The following is a 16,484-nucleotide window of genomic DNA, read 5'->3' on the forward strand; positions in this document are numbered from 1 at the left end:
TAAGAAGAAATTCAATAAAAACATGATAACATGTCCGGAATTTGAAGCTGTACGTAATTTGAATCTAAACGGTACACACATTAGGTACATGTGACTTATTATCAATACCACATTTTAAAAAAGCATTCATTATTATTAGTTTGATAATTGGATATTCAGGGATATATTTCAGGCTTTTACGTTCATTTGTATTAGATTGATCATATTTGTATTGATGCTTAAGCATTTCAATACATCCTCACTTAACATGATCCCAAAAAAATCTAATCAATGGATTCCTTCATTTATTGGAGATTATTTCGCACATATCCGAGTACATTTTCATATTTGGTTCTGATTTATCAACTAATACAAACATTTAGCCAAAAACTTTTTGTTATCTCTAAACCGGACTTTTGGACTCCTGAATAAAAAAAATCCGGACTTTTAGTCCGGATGGTTTTTTAGAAAAAAAATAATATAATTGTGTATTCCCAAGTTGACCCGTTGGTGTACACTGAGGATGTGTATTTTTTACTTTTTCTTGCATCATGATTTAGCTCAAAACTAATTAATGAATTCGCGAGGATAGTAGTGTTTACTATCAACCGAACATGGACGATATTTAAAATGTTACATCGTAGAAATCGCAATTCACGTAGAAATGAATTTTTGACGTCTTATTTCCGGCCATGAACATATTTGGTGCGGCCCTGTACTTAAAAAAAAGAATGAATAAATGGAATGAAACCATGAACAAATGGATCGATGATTCAAGTCCTTTCTGCGACTGTGGCATGCAGAGTGCTCCACACCAAGAACAGACTTTCTTCCTGTGAATCGTTATCGTATCGGCGAGGAGCTCCTGTATCTTCCCGCTGTTTACCCCTGCGATTCACTGGAGCCTCTCATCACACCAGTTGAGGCAGCTGGGGCGTTGGTCGCTTTTACTCGCTGGAAGTAATTAAACTGATCCCCACTTTTAAAAGCGATACCAGCAGCAGACATTAACCACACATCCAGCGTGGCAGAAACAATTTCAAAACTGAAAACAAGGAAAACTCCTCGAAGCTTTTTGCCAAAATACCGTCTGCACGTTGACCGGTAAAATGCTGCCCAGACATTAGACACATGAATCACAGCGGAAAGGCACGATTGATAGCGAATTGGTGTTAAGAAACACCCCCTTACCTGTTCCTATTTACCCACACCCGCCCACCTCCCACTTTCGCAGCACCTGCCGGAAAAGGTTGAACCGCACCGCGCCCAGGAGTGGAATATCGGCTCCTCGTCGGCTTCGTTCCTTACCACTTCCGGTGCGTGCCTGTTTCGCTCGGACTTTCGGTTGGATCAGTGCGTTGGGTACATTGTTTTTGTGTGTGTGTTTTGATCGGTCGGCGTGGTAACCGCAGCTGTTTCACAACAAGCTGGAGGCCTCCGTGCCGGGGCTACCCGTCCATGCGCATTTATTGCTTTTTTGCCTTTTGCATCGCCCCCCCTGCCTCTCCCATTTTCTAAGGGCTATATCGCTCGCTCCCTTTTATAGGGGATTGGGTGTTCGTTTATTTTGTTTAAGGAATAATGAAAGGGTATTTTTTTGGGATTTTTTTGTTGTCGTATTTTACATTCTCCTTATCACAGGTGATTCAACCGCTTCCGGGTAGAAACGAAAAGGGACAGAACGGTGTGCGAAAAGTGCGTGCCTGCGTGCGTGCCTTTGTGCGTGGTGGCGACGCTCGGGCGAGCGTCACCACCAGCCGAGACAAACCGATACACGGCACAATCGATCAAAAGCCTGTCAATCGATGCCATTGCCGATTGAGCGTGTGCAGCCGCGGAAGTACGCTCGGCAGGGCGGTTAGACAGGGCACAATTAGAACGGTACGGTTGCTGGTCGCGAGTCACGCACGTCCGCCCGCGCGAACACACACACACACATGCAAAAACACTGTATCCGTGTGATTTTTTTTTTTTTTGCTGTTGTCTTCGACCGTTCACCGGAATGAAGTGTTTGCAACAACAACAACAAAAACGATAGATGCTTTTTAACGTATCTCGCAACTAAAACTAAGAAAGAAGGCCCAAAACTTACCCGACCCGACGTTGCGGTGGCATTCGAGGGATGCACACACCAGCAGCGAACACCGAGACACCTCTCGAATGCAACACCGCGCCACCTCCTCTCCCACCTGCAGCGCACCTGCACCGCACCTAGCCTTCCCGAACGAAAACGGGAAGATCGGGCGATCGGGGTGCTCTGGTGAAAGGAGCGACCGTGCGTGCGTTCCTCCGGCTTGGGCCGAGTGTTGGGCTGAGTGTTGCGTTTGGTTGAGATTCTTTTTTTTTTGTTTGTTGACTCGTTCGGATATTGGGTTTCGCAGCACTAGGGGCTATCCAGCGGGTTAGAAACGCGCGTAAGGCAGCGGCACGGCACACAAAACAGTAGTCACACACTATACATACACACACACCCACCCATACGCAGGTGATACACACTAGACTCTACACCGCACAGGCCGTGCAGCGGCGATTCACAGGACGCTTTCGTTACACAAACCATGCATATGTTTGTTTTAGGCAGGCGCGCACACACACACACCCAGGGCACAGCACACTAATTTCTTCCCCCTCACTTCCCTTTCGCACCCTCCACTGTGTACGCCTCCCCTTGTGCGGGCCTTTGTTATTGCGTGCGTGTTACAGCAAGCGCGAGAACGACGGCACCAGTTGAGACGGCAAAGAAAATAAAAAAAAACACAGGAAGGCTCTTATGTGGCAGGCACGCACACTTTGCCGCAGTTCACGTCCACTCGGTTCGGCGTTTTTCGAACAACAACCCAGGCGCTTGTGTGCGAAGCGAGCTGCTGCGCTGTCATCTGGACGGGGCGGGGTGGGAAAGGTTTTGGCCCTTTTTGGCTACGGGTTGGATCGTTGGATTGACAGCTGGCAGCAGGGCGTATGTACGGACGCCATATTGGCACGCTGTTGACAGCAGTAGAAGCTGCCCAGGAAGGACTGTGTAGGAACCAAGGTGGATTAAAAATATCAGGTGGTGGATAAGGGCCTTTGGGGGGTCGCCATAGTTGAGGGACTTTACGTCATTTTAAAACCGTTAACCATTGGTTTCCGCACACAAAGCATAGCAAATAGACAAGATTTCTTTGTTATTATGTGCATTTTTGTGTGTCTATTGATTTTATCAAAAAAATTAGATATATTAAAAAAAGATTTGATGATTTGTTTATGCACGAAGTTTAAAATCATGTTAGTAAGAGTTCTTATTTCACTAACATTGTCCATGCGGCTCGTAGATAATGAGGAATTAATGTGAAAATTGAAAAACTTAATGCTTTCTTAATTTTTATTTTTAAAAATGTCGAAAACACAATGAATTATAGATTAAATTGACGGAATAAAACAAAATAACACACTTTAATCCATGTTTTAATGTTTAATAAGAACTCGCGAAGTCCAAAATATATTTTTAAAGAATTTTTAATCGAAAAAATGGGCTAAATAAATCTTATGAACAAATTTAATAAATGTAAACAAAGTTTGAATCCTGGGGACCTTACGTCAAGTGACGAATTGTCAAAATGCACTAGAGTCCACCACCTGATATTTTTAAATCCACCTTGATAGGATCGAGGTCAAGTGTTAGTGCGGTGGCAACGCTTTTTCGCATGCGATTTTATCGGACGGCCTGTCAAATTTTTGTATGGGATTTGACAGATAACGTCGGACGACGAAATCGCACGTTCGACGTTATCTGTCAAATCCCATATAAATCGCGTCCGATAAAATCGCATCCGATGAGCGTTGCCACCGCCTGTAAGTCGAGAACCGTGTAACTCGGGAACAGACTGTACAGTACAATTCCCATCAAATACAGGCGGTGTTCGAGATACACGGTATCTCTTATATGCGGATTTGGAGATACGCGGTTTTATAAATTTGACAATTCTTTGAGCAAATTGTACTGATTTGACACATCAATTGTAAATTGCCAAATAATTTCCGTTTCAATTCATAAAGTGACTAAAACCGCCCCCTACTTGCAAAATTACACGAAAATTATTGATATTATAGCTGGAAATCACGAGATTCGACTTACGCGGAAATTCGAGATACGCGGTATTTTGCGGCCGTTTTCGGTCCCCATTAACCGTGTATCTCGGGGACCGCCTGTACGCGGTATTTTGCGGCCGTTTTCGGTCCCCATTAACCGTGTATCTTGGGGACCGCCTGTACAGTACATTTCCCGCTGAAAATTGAAATGTCAAAACAGTCAATTTGCTCAAGGAACTCAAATGTCAAATTTTGACAACTGCGTATCTAGAATCCGCGTATCTCAGACTATCTGTATGTATACACCTTGATCGATCATTACATCAAATGCAAACGAGAGCCGTAAGCGTTATGAATGTGTTGGCAACACTGGAGAATTTTGCAATTTGCTACAAGAACGTTTCCGTGAAAACAGTGAGCCAAAGTTGTTTCTGTTACTACAATTTTGTTTAACTAAATTTTCTCCATAGTTCAGCTTAATTAATTCACCTGGATGGATGCTAAAGAGCTGAAAGAACAGTTGGAGGCGGCGGAGAAAGCTAAACCCTTAAATTTCCTCACGTCGCACATAACATCTATAATAGAGCCACTTAACGTGCCTACATTAACCATACCGAATGATTTGGTTTTGCCGGATAACATACCAATTTACCATTACGAAATCGATTACAACAGTATTATGTATAATCCATCCTCCGCAGTCGTCGATCTTCATGGAACAATAAAGAATGGTGCCAATTTATCAGTTCCAGTTATTCAGTCTTCCGTAGAACTATGTGTGGACTCCGACCCGGTAAGCGTTCCCAGTACCCAATTCCTACTAAAAAAAACTTACGATATCGCGCGCTATTCTTGTTATTCTATTATCCTGGATTATAGCTGGAAAAATTTGCTGGAATCAAGATAGGCACACGTCACGTGCCTTATGTCCAAAACATTGTACCACTAATCAAGCCCACCGAGAATCCATCAATCTCAAAAGCTCCCGATCGTTTAGAAACCTACACCAACTCGGATAAGATGTTTGGCTTACGGAAGCTGCCTTCTATCAACAACATCAACCCAACAAATCAAGCTCACCAAAAAACCATCATTGTTAAAGGCTCGAAACCGTTTAGAATTCTGAAGTCTCCCAATACCAAAGGAACAAATTAAGGTTGTTTGAAAACCTACACCAAATGCGATAACGTATTGGGCTTACAGAAGCTGCTTTCTGTCAACAACATCAAACCAACAAATCGAGCCCACCGAATTTCACCATTGTTAAAGGCTCCAAATCGATTGGAAGTCTGAAGTCCGCCAATGTCAAAGGAGTATATTATGGGCATTAATTAACAAAATAAAGCTATACATATAGCAACAGAAATTAGATATGATCTGGTAACAACATCATTAAAAAAATCGGAAAAAGATTTCTTCATTATTTATTAGCCTATCATGATGAACAATGCAGAACATGCCGTTCTACTTCCGGATGTAGCCAATATGCTCGATTGGAGAATGTGAAGATGGTCCAACGTTTCAGGCACAGAAATAAACCGATAATTTTTCATTAATCTTTAATCTTCTATTAATGAACTTCACAAATAAAAAAACACCTAAGTTCCTAAGGCACTACTTTCTCATATAGCTGGTTGTTGTTGTATGACTACTAATCAGAAGAAAGAGAGCAAATCTTCAACGGTTACTTTCTAATTTATTTTGTGACGGTCCCGTATTACAGTCGTCAAGTTTCTAGCCTCATATGGACCCGTCCCCCTGTAGCAAGAATTGACTATCCAGCTGCGTGGTGCTGACTGAAGTCGCGAAAGCCTTTAGAGGTCGGCATGTCTGAGTAAAACGTTACGCCAAGTAGAAGAAATTCCAATTTAAAATTATAATTTTTTTTTATTCAGGAGGTTATTCATAATTGTTAGCATTGGCACATTTTGTCCAATTATCCTCAAAACGCTACAGAGCATTCGGTATCTAAAATTTAACAACACACGGAATTATTGATCCTCTCTTCCATTGCTGATCAAGTCGCCATCGGACATGCCTGTGCCGTGAGGGTTTACGAGAGGCCAAAGACAGCCTGTTTCCCCTGAACACGTTGACTTATTCCGGAACGTGAGATTCAATACACTCACCGGACAAGGTGTCGTATGAAGAATATATGAAAGACAGAGACACAATGATTTTCATAGTCTGTGAGTTACCTAGGGACTATGCAGCGTTCGTAGTGCCAAAATCTTTCAGGCGGCACACGAAACAGTTAGAAACATCTCTGAAATGTTGAGATCGAATCGAGTAACTGTTGAGCATCCAAATAGATATTTTGATCTCAGGCACCATTCTGTTACATACACACCTCAAGAACATTGTGTTCCCGCACTTCAACGCACGGACGACAGAATTTCATGTGTTGCATTAGAGCAACGGAAACCTTTAACTACGATTCGATTGCCTTATTGTAGGAAGTGGATACTTTCATGTCGATCCACCAAGTACAGTTCTTTCAAGTATAATTCACATATAGAAGATTCGTTCGGGTCGATCAAATGTAAAGTTTTGTCATCGTTTTAGGTTTGTCCAACAGCATAATTCCAAATAACTCCGTTTTTGAAGAAACCGAAACATATGAGTTGATTTAATTCATTTATTTATTCATTTATTTTTCATTGGTAATTATTCATATTTACCATAAAACTAGATTAGTCAATTGTCATATTGAATAGAACAAAGCTGCACAACTTTCGTTAGTATTTTGGTATAAAAACGAGATTTCAACATTCGCTCATAAGTAAAAGGTAACGTCAAATGGCCCTCAACATAGCTATTTGCGAAGCAATTCGGCCAGCGAGAGGAAAAGTTTGGAGACCCCTGTCCTAAACTAACGTAGTGGGTTTCCCTTTCTTCTATCCAAAATCAATTTATATGCTCCAACTAGAAGACTTTGTACCCGCGATCTAATCGCCATCAAAGACTGTCGCACACGTTTGGCCTGTTTAGAACCGTTCTACCTTATTCTACCGTCATTTGCTATCTTCATGAACACGGTATGTTCCGCAATTGCTTCCTAAGCCTGTGTACATGTGTTGCTTTCAAGGGAGCCTATTGCTGTGTCGAATTAAATAAACTAAATGAAATTAAATACTTGAACGCGGGTGGTATTTAAGATCTGGGTTTAAGTTGTTTGGTAAGACATTATTAGTGAAAAGCGGTGACATGATTCGATGATGATGTCTTTAGAATTGTCAGGTGTATCGCTGACAACCGGTCCACAATGCTGTAACAACTGTGACTATGACGATCCACAGGATGGTCTTCCCGGTGCCAATGACCCACAGAAGATCTAAGTAGGGATATCATGAAAAAAGAAAAAAGAAAATACATAATATTACTGTACGAAAAGACACACACCAAATTTAAAGTGAACATTTTAAATGGTTTGTTGCAGTTAAAGAATAAATCTTCCTCTTGGATTTTTTTTTCATGCAATCACCAGTTCGTCAAACATAAAATAAAATTAATTATTGTATTGCTTTGCATTATTGTTTGTTACTATCAGTGAACAAAAATTCCCCACAGGTTAACAAACTATCGGTTGAAGAAATTCAAGCAATAGTACAATAAGTAACTCATCGTATAGCAACAACGAATCTTGTTAGTGCAATATCATTGAATTCGTGATTTACCTTTGATGAAAACATATGAATGCTAACATATTGAAGCTTGTAAGACGACATCAGGAATCAAATTGCCAATCCTGTTAAAAAATCAATTTGGGTTTTCCTTTGCATACTAAATTGTATGTCAAATGATTTGTGCTTTGTTGCTATCAGAGAACAAAAATTCCTCACAAGTTAACAAACCATCGGTTGAAGAAATTCAAGCAATTGTACAATAAGTAACTCATCATATAGCAACAACGAATCTTGTTAGTGCAATATCATTGAATTCGTGACTCACCTTCGATGAAAATGCGTTTATGCATTTCTTGAAGCTCGTAAGACATCAGAAATCAGATTGCCAGTTCTGTAAAATCAAAAACATAAAAAACAATCAATTATTGTTTTCCTTTGCATACTTAATTGTAAGTCAAATGATTTGTGCTTTGTTGCTATCAGAGATCAAAAATCCCCCACTGGTTAATACACCATCGGTTGAAGAAATTCAAGCAATTGTACAATAAGTAACTCATCATATAGCAACAATGAATCTTTTTTAGATAAATAGCATTGAATTTGCGACTTACCTTCGATGAAAACATATTGATGCATTTCATGAAGCTCATGAGACGACATCAGAAATCAGATTGCCAATCCTGTAAATTCAAAAACATAAAATACAATCAGTTATTGTTTTCCATTGCATACAAAATTGTATATCAAATGATTTGTGCTTTGTTGCTATCAGAGAACAAAAATTCCTCACAAGTTAACAAACCATCGGTTGAAGAAATTCAAGCAATTGTACAATAAGTAACTCATCATATAGCAACAACGAATCTTGTTAGTGCAATATCATTGAATTCGTGACTCACCTTCGATGAAAATGCGTTTATGCATTTCTTGAAGCTCGTAAGACATCAGAAATCAGATTGCCAGTACTGTAAAATCAAAAACATAAAATACAATCAATTATTGTTTTCCTTTGCATACTTAAATGTAAGTCAAATGATTTGTGCTTTGTTGCTATCAGAGAACAAAAATTCCCCACAGCTTAACAAACCATCGGTTGAAGAAATTCAAGCAATTGTACAATAAGTAACTCATCATATAGCAACAACGAATCTTGTTAGTGCAATATCATTGAATTCGTGACTCACCTTCGATGAAAATGCGTTTATGCATTTCTTGAAGCTCGTAAGACATCAGAAATCAGATTGCTATTCCTGGAAAATCAAAAACATAAAATACAATCAATTATTGTTTTCCTTTGCATACTTAATTGTATGTCAAATGATTTGTGCTTTGTTGCTATCAGAGAACAAAAATTCCCCACTGGTTAATACACCATCGGTTGAAGAAATTCAAGCAATTGTACAATAAGTAACTCATCATATAGCAACAATGAATCTTTTTTAGATAAATAGCATTGAATTTGCGACTTACCTTCGATGAAAACATATTGATGCATTTCATGAAGCTCATGAGACGACATCAGAAATCAGATTGCCAATCCTGTAAATTCAAAAACATAAAATACAATCAGTTATTGTTTTCCATTGCATACAAAATTGTATATCAAATGATTTGTGCTTTGTTGCTATCAGAGAACAAAAATTCCTCACAAGTTAACAAACCATCGGTTGAAGAAATTCAAGCAATTGTACAATAAGTAACTCATCATATAGCAACAACGAATCTTGTTAGTGCAATATCATTGAATTCGTGACTCACCTTCGATGAAAATGCGTTTATGCATTTCTTGAAGCTCGTAAGACATCAGAAATCAGATTGCCAGTTCTGTAAAATCAAAAACATAAAAAACAATCAATTATTGTTTTCCTTTGCATACTTAATTGTAAGTCAAATGATTTGTGCTTTGTTGCTATCAGAGATCAAAAATCCCCCACTGGTTAATACACCATCGGTTGAAGAAATTCAAGCAAATGTACAATAAGTAACTCATCATATAGCAACAACGAATCTTTTTTAGATAAATAGCATTGAATTTGCGACTTACCTTCGATGAAAACATATTGATGCATTTCATGAAGCTCATGAGACGACATCAGAAATCAGATTGCCAATCCTGTAAATTCAAAAACATAAAATACAATCAGTTATTGTTTTCCATTGCATACAAAATTGTATATCAAATGATTTGTGCTTTGTTGCTATCAGAGAACAAAAATTCCCCACAGGTTAACAAACCATCGGTTGAAGAAATTCAAGCAATTGTACAATAAGTAACTCATCATATAGCAACAACGAATCTTGTTAGTGCAATATCATTGAATTCGTGACTCACCTTCGATGAAAATGCGTTTATGCATATCTTGAAGCTCGTAAGACATCAGAAATCAGATTGCCAGTACTGTAAAATCAAAAACATAAAATACAATCAATTATTGTTTTCCTTTGCATACTTAAATGTAAGTCAAATGATTTGTGCTTTGTTGCTATCAGAGAACAAAAATTCCCCACTGGTTAATACACCATCGGTTGAAGAAATTCAAGCAATTGTACATTAAGTAACTCATCATATAGCAACAACGAATCTTTTTTAGATAAATAGCATTGAATTTGCGACTTACCTTCGATGAAAACATATTGATGCATTTCATGAAGCTCATGAGACGACATCAGAAATCAGATTGCCAATCCTGTAAATTCAAAAACATAAAATACAATCAGTTATTGTTTTCCTTTGCATACTAAATTGTATGTCAAATGATTTGTGCTTTGTTGCTATCAGAGAACAAAAATTCCCCACTGGTTAATACACCATCGGTTGAAGAAATTCAAGCAATTGTACAATAAGTAACTCATCATATAGCAACAATGAATCTTTTTTAGATAAATAGCATTGAATTTGCGACTTACATTCGATGAAAACATTTTGACGCATTTCATAAAGCTCATGAGACGACATCAGAAATCAGATTGCCAATCCTGTAAATTCAAAAACATAAAATACAATCAGTTATTGTTTTCCATTGCATACAAAATTGTATATCAAATGATTTGTGCTTTGTTGCTATCAGAGAACAAAAATTCCCCACAGGTTAACAAACCATCGGTTGAAGAAATTCAAGCAATTGTACAATAAGTAACTCATCATATAGCAACAACGAATCTTGTTAGTGCAATATCATTGAATTCGTGACTCACCTTCGATGAAAATGCGTTTATGCATATCTTGAAGCTCGTAAGACATCAGAAATCAGATTGCCAGTACTGTAAAATCAAAAACATAAAATACAATCAATTATTGTTTTCCTTTGCATACTTAAATGTAAGTCAAATGATTTGTGCTTTGTTGCTATCAGAGAACAAAAATTCCCCACAGCTTAACAAACCATCGGTTGAAGAAATTCAAGCAATTGTACAATAAGTAACTCATCATATAGCAACAACGAATCTTGTTAGTGCAATATCATTGAATTCGTGACTCACCTTCGATGAAAATGCGTTTATGCATTTCTTGAAGCTCGTAAGACATCAGAAATCAGATTGCTATTCCTGGAAAATCAAAAACATAAAATACAATCAATTATTGTTTTCCTTTGCATACTTAATTGTATGTCAAATGATTTGTGCTTTGTTGCTATCAGAGAACAAAAATTCCCCACTGGTTAATACACCATCGGTTGAAGAAATTCAAGCAATTGTACAATAAGTAACTCATCATATAGCAACAACGAATCTTTTTTAGATAAATAGCATTGAATTTGCGACTTACCTTCGATGAAAACATATTGATGCATTTCATGATGCTCATGAGACGACATCAGAAATCAGATTGCCAATCCTGTAAATTCAAAAACATAAAATACAATCAGTTATTGTTTTCCATTGCATACAAAATTGTATATCAAATGACTTGTGCTTTGTTGCTATCAGAGAACAAAAATTCCCCACAGGTTAACAAACCATCGGTTGAAGAAATTCAAGCAATTGTACAATAAGTAACTCATCATATAGCAACAACGAATCTTGTTAGTGCAATATCATTGAATTCGTGACTCACCTTCGATGAAAATGCGTTTATGCATATCTTGAAGCTCGTAAGCCATCAGAAATCAGATTGCTATTCCTGGAAAATCAAAAACATAAAATACAATCAATTATTGTTTTCCTTTGCATACTTAATTGTAAGTCAAACGTTTTGTGCTTTGTTGCTATCAGATAACTAAAATTCCCCACAGGTTAACAAACCATCGGTTGAAGAAGCAAGCAATTGTACATTAAGTAACTCATCATATTGCAACAACGAATGTTGTTAGTGCAATAACATTGAATTATGAATTCATAACTTACTTTCATTCATTATGTTATGAGACATCATTTTCATCCTGAATCAAATAGAGATCGATCCGGTTTACCAGGAAAATATTGCGTGGCCTCTTGTACTGGAAATACGGAAATATCGTAATGTAGGATATCAAAACTGTTTTGCCAAAACGCATCGTGAGTTTACCTAAGATCGCTTTATCGGTGGATTCAACCATTTCGTCACGGCACAGCATGCAGTCTTTTACTTGCATGTTGCTTGCCATCTGTACTGTGCTTTATGTTGCGCTGTGGAATCGCAGAGTGGAAAAAATAATTCTATATTAGGTTGGAAATAACATCAAACACGCCGCGTTTTATCCACAGAAAGCCATTTTGCAGCCGAAGTCTCATCGGTGCAACTTCACTAGCTTTGCGTCTTGCAATGGAACCCACCATTAGCTCATCGATCATACGCTAATTACGATGAAGCAATTATCTCTTACCCACTGCGGCATCGGTTTATGGTCTCTTGTTTCGCGAAAAGCCACTTTGTTCCAAAAATTCGATCTTATCGTGATGCTGGCCGAGCATTGCCATTACTTGAGTTAGAAATAGGAAAACATGTGGGTCGAAACCGGGCAATTGACAGAGCGCGACTGTTGCCTGCAGTTTGACACTCGCCCGTGTTCGGCACGTTTGCGGGCGCTGCAGATGCCTTCGTGTAAATCAAGCACCGGATGCTGCTTTCGGGAAATTGTCTGCTCGGCCTTGCAGGTTACGAGGCATTTGACGTTTTCCGACATGTTGTTGCATGTGTCGTGCTCAAGGTGGATTTAAAAATATCAGGTGGTGCAAGGTGTATGGATATAAGAAGGTGAAGTGCTTCAGAGCAAATTGACATTTCACGACTTGACATAACAATACTTGGGGCTCCGGTATTAAAATCGGGGAGGGCAGGAGAGGGGTATAGAAAATTGTATGCGATTTGACATAAAAATACTCAATGATGGCGCCCGGAAAACAAGCTAACAATTCACCTCCTTAATAAACACACCTTGAGGTGGTGGACTCTAGTGCATTTTGACAATTCGTCACTTGACGTAAGGTCCCCAGGATTCAAACTTTGTTTACATTTATTAAATTTGTTCATATAATTTATCTACCCCAGTTTTTCGATGAAATATTCTTTAAAAATATATTTTGCACTTTGCGAGTTCTTATTAAACATTAGAACATCGATTAAAGTGTGTTATTTTGTTTTATTCCGTGAATTTATTCTATAATTCATTGTGTTTTCGACATTTTTGCAGATAAAAATTAAGAAATCATTATTTTTTTCAATTTTCACATTGATTCCTCATTATCTACGAGCCGCATGGACAATTTACGTGAAATTAGAACTCATACTCACATGATTTTAAATTTCGTGCATAAACAAATCATTAAATCTTTTGTTAATATATCTCATTTTTTCGATAAAATCAATAGACACAAAAAATGCACATAACCCAAATAACCAAATCGTCCTTAACCCACTGTAAAACCACTTCAAACCCACGTGGGTTTGTGGTGGTCGATTCAGTCGCTAACCCACCAAATTTTAGAACAATCGGAGCTGCCAGTTCCGATCCGATGTATTTATCTTGCCCACCCTTAACCCACCTTTTCCAAAAATGCTTTGAGGAAAAGTTTGGTCCAGGGTTGGCTAAGGTCAATATGCTGAACAGGATTTTAACTCTTCGATTGATTAAATTCATTAACTTACATCACTGCACTTCAACTTCAGCAATATTATTAGTCTATAAACTATGCACTGACCAGCGAAATGAAAGAGTCCACTCGCAAGTAAACAAACACACAGATACACATATTACACAAGGATGTTCCACAACAAACCAACTTAAACACACACGTTTACTTGCTTCCTATGCTTAATTAAATCACATTTTAACACAGGTGAAACACGTTGAGCGAATAAATTATCCGTTCATAAAAAACTGACTTCAATAACATTGAAGTGGCTGCTTCTGTGGCCGTGTGGCTTAACCCACCAAACTGACAGTTTTTTGGCTTTGTTTGATGGAACTGGATTTTTAGTACGAGAAATTGGTGGCGTTTTCGGTATCTTGGTTATATGGGAATAACAAAGAAATCTGTTCTATTTGCTAAGCTTTGTGTGCGGAAACCAATGGTTAACGGTTCTAAAATGACGTAAAGTCCCTCAACTATGGCGACCCTCCAAAGGCCCTAATCCACCACCTGATATTTTTAATCCACCTTGGGCGACCCCCCAAAGGCCCTTATCCACCACTTGATATTTTTAATCCACCTTGGTCGTGCTCGTGCTGTCGCATGCGACAGTTCATACTGTCAGCTGTTGACGGCATGGTTGCCTGCTACGCTGCTGAAAATGGTGCACGTTCAAAAAGATCGTTTGTAACTTTGAATAACTAGGATAATTGTACCTATTTTTAGCGGAATAGATAAAAACGTTAAATTATGTAAGAATTGTTGAAACATCAACTGATTTTTGCCATAATCCTGTTTGCCATAACAGAGCTATCAACATCATCTGTTTGACAGATAAACAATGCGGTGTGACGCGCCTAAAGTGCGCATCATTTTCTTCTTCTTTTTTTCTCTCACCTGCTTTGAACTATCCCCTACCCGCAAATTTCCGTTAAATGCCTTTTAATCGCCTTGTAATCGCCGGCGAATTGAAGGCGATCAGCAGTGCATTTAGCAGTAATTAAATGCCTTTGAAATATGTCATTGAAAAATTTCGCTTTTAATTTTAAATTTGAAATTGCAACTGTCAAAAGAAAACCTTACAAGCGTCTTCAGCACTGCGCTGTTGTAGTGTTCCCAGATATGTGCGTGAGATTCGATAGCACGATTTACGTGTTATATTCTCTTGCGTTAAGCTCTGAGCTATTTCACTTTATTAAATATGGTCTGCATTCTTCTTCTTCTTCTTCTTTGGCTCAACAACCATTGTCGGTCAAGGCCTGCCTTGTACCACTACTTGTGGGGTTGGCTTTCAGTGACTTATGGATAACCACCCCATAGCAGGATAGTCAGTCCTACGTATGGCGGCACGGTCCATTTGGGGCTTGAACCCATGATGGGCATGTTGTTAAGTCGTACCAGTTGACGACTGTACTATGAGACCGGCATAATGGTCTGCATTATTCGGTTGTTAAAGACCAACCCGTTGAAAGGTGTTAATATATCAAACTCTTTTTGATAACTTTTATTAGATAAGGAGAAATGAGATACATATTTCTCCCATCCTAATAATGAAAGGTGAACATAGTGTAATTATTATGTGTTTTCAAAAGGTATTGTTTTAATTTTGCTTCACAAAAATTTTGTTTGTATTAATCATAGCAAGAAAATATTAATCTAAAAAGAAATAAACTCAAAAAAGATTATAAAAATCAGGATTTGATCACACGCTTTCTCGATTCAGAATCAAAAGCGTTGTCACTGCTCTATTTGGCAGTTACATCAGTGAGGATGCAAAACCAGTATACAGGCGGTCCCCGAGATACACGGTACCTCTTATACGCGGATTCGGAGATACGCGGTTTTCTAAATTTGACAGTTCTTTGAGCAAATTGTACTGATTTGACACATCAATTGTATATTTCCAAATAATTTCCATTTCGATCGAATGTTAAAAACTATTTCAAAAAGTTTAAAACTGTTATATTCAGTCAGAATCATATCAAATAACTCATAAAGTGACTAAAACCGCCCCCTACTTGCAAAATTACACGAAAATTAGTGAAATTTTAGCTGGAAATCACGAGATTCGACTTACGCGGAAATTCGAGATACGCGGTATTTTGCGGCCGTTTTCGGTCCCCATTAACCGTGTATCTCGGGGACCGCCTGTATAAACAAGCTAAGATGGTGGCAAGCTATCTGTTCTCGTTGAATCAAAAAGTTGAAAGATTTCGAAGAGAACCCGTTACAGCCGTGAAAGTTTCGGTTGAAATCTTTATTCGCCTTCTAAGGCGACTAAACGCCTTAAATGCCTTCTGAATGCCTTCAAAGCCGTTTAATGCTGGTAGGGATGCATCGCTAGAACGGCGATACGATTGTTTAAATACTAAACTCCAACGGAAAACACCAGCACTGAAGCAAGTGAGATTTGAGTAATGGTCGTTGGTGTTGATACCCACGTATCTGACCACACGACCATTCATATAGATTTTTGCTCAGAAAGTTATAAGGCTATATAGGTCATGATAAGATGAAACTTGTCGAAACACATTGCAAGAAAAGGAAAGCAATATAATGATGAGTTGTAATACGCCATCTATTGATCAAACCAATGAAGCTGTGGAGCTTTCATTTTTTTCTATGGATATTCAATTTTCCAGCCGTTTCAGCTTAATCTGTGGCGATTGGGTTAACAACATGCCCGTCATGGGTTCAATTCCCAAATGGACCGTGCCGCCATACGTAGGATTGACTATCCTGCTATGGGGAGATATCAATTAG

General features: G+C 38.4%; 1 protein-coding gene and 1 long non-coding RNA gene across 10 annotated transcripts in view; both read right to left on the reverse strand.

The window, feature by feature from the left end:
- The window catches only part of LOC1277379 (active breakpoint cluster region-related protein), a 45,317-nt gene extending 42,445 nt beyond the window's left edge, over nucleotides 1-2,872 (reverse strand). Inside the window, exon 1 of the mRNA XM_061643706.1 lies at nucleotides 2,072-2,872. The gene's annotated coding sequence lies outside the window, so the exon portion shown is untranslated. The remainder of the gene's footprint in view (nucleotides 1-2,071) is intronic.
- Nucleotides 2,873-6,667: 3,795 nt separating this feature from the next.
- Nucleotides 6,668-12,753, reverse strand: LOC4576139 (uncharacterized). Of its 9 annotated transcripts, none has more exons than XR_009765507.1 (16): nucleotides 12,476-12,753; nucleotides 12,018-12,278; nucleotides 11,728-11,793; nucleotides 11,440-11,508; nucleotides 11,154-11,219; nucleotides 10,869-10,934; nucleotides 10,292-10,360; nucleotides 10,006-10,071; nucleotides 9,718-9,786; nucleotides 9,432-9,497; nucleotides 9,144-9,212; nucleotides 8,573-8,638; nucleotides 8,285-8,353; nucleotides 7,999-8,064; nucleotides 7,725-7,795; nucleotides 6,668-7,381 (listed from the first exon to the last, which is right to left on the reverse strand). It is a non-coding gene; the product is annotated as an uncharacterized LOC4576139 (long non-coding RNA). The 9 variants fall into 9 exon arrangements; XR_009765508.1 differs by lacking the exon at nucleotides 7,725-7,795 and adding an exon at nucleotides 8,858-8,923 and having other exon boundaries at nucleotides 12,476-12,752; XR_009765514.1 differs by lacking the exons at nucleotides 7,725-7,795; nucleotides 10,006-10,071 and adding an exon at nucleotides 8,858-8,923 and having other exon boundaries at nucleotides 12,426-12,753.
- Between the last annotated feature and the right edge of the window lie 3,731 nt (nucleotides 12,754-16,484).

This window comes from Anopheles gambiae, chromosome X, assembly GCF_943734735.2.
Source record: "Anopheles gambiae chromosome X, idAnoGambNW_F1_1, whole genome shotgun sequence".
Classification (NCBI taxonomy): domain Eukaryota; kingdom Metazoa; phylum Arthropoda; class Insecta; order Diptera; family Culicidae; genus Anopheles; species Anopheles gambiae.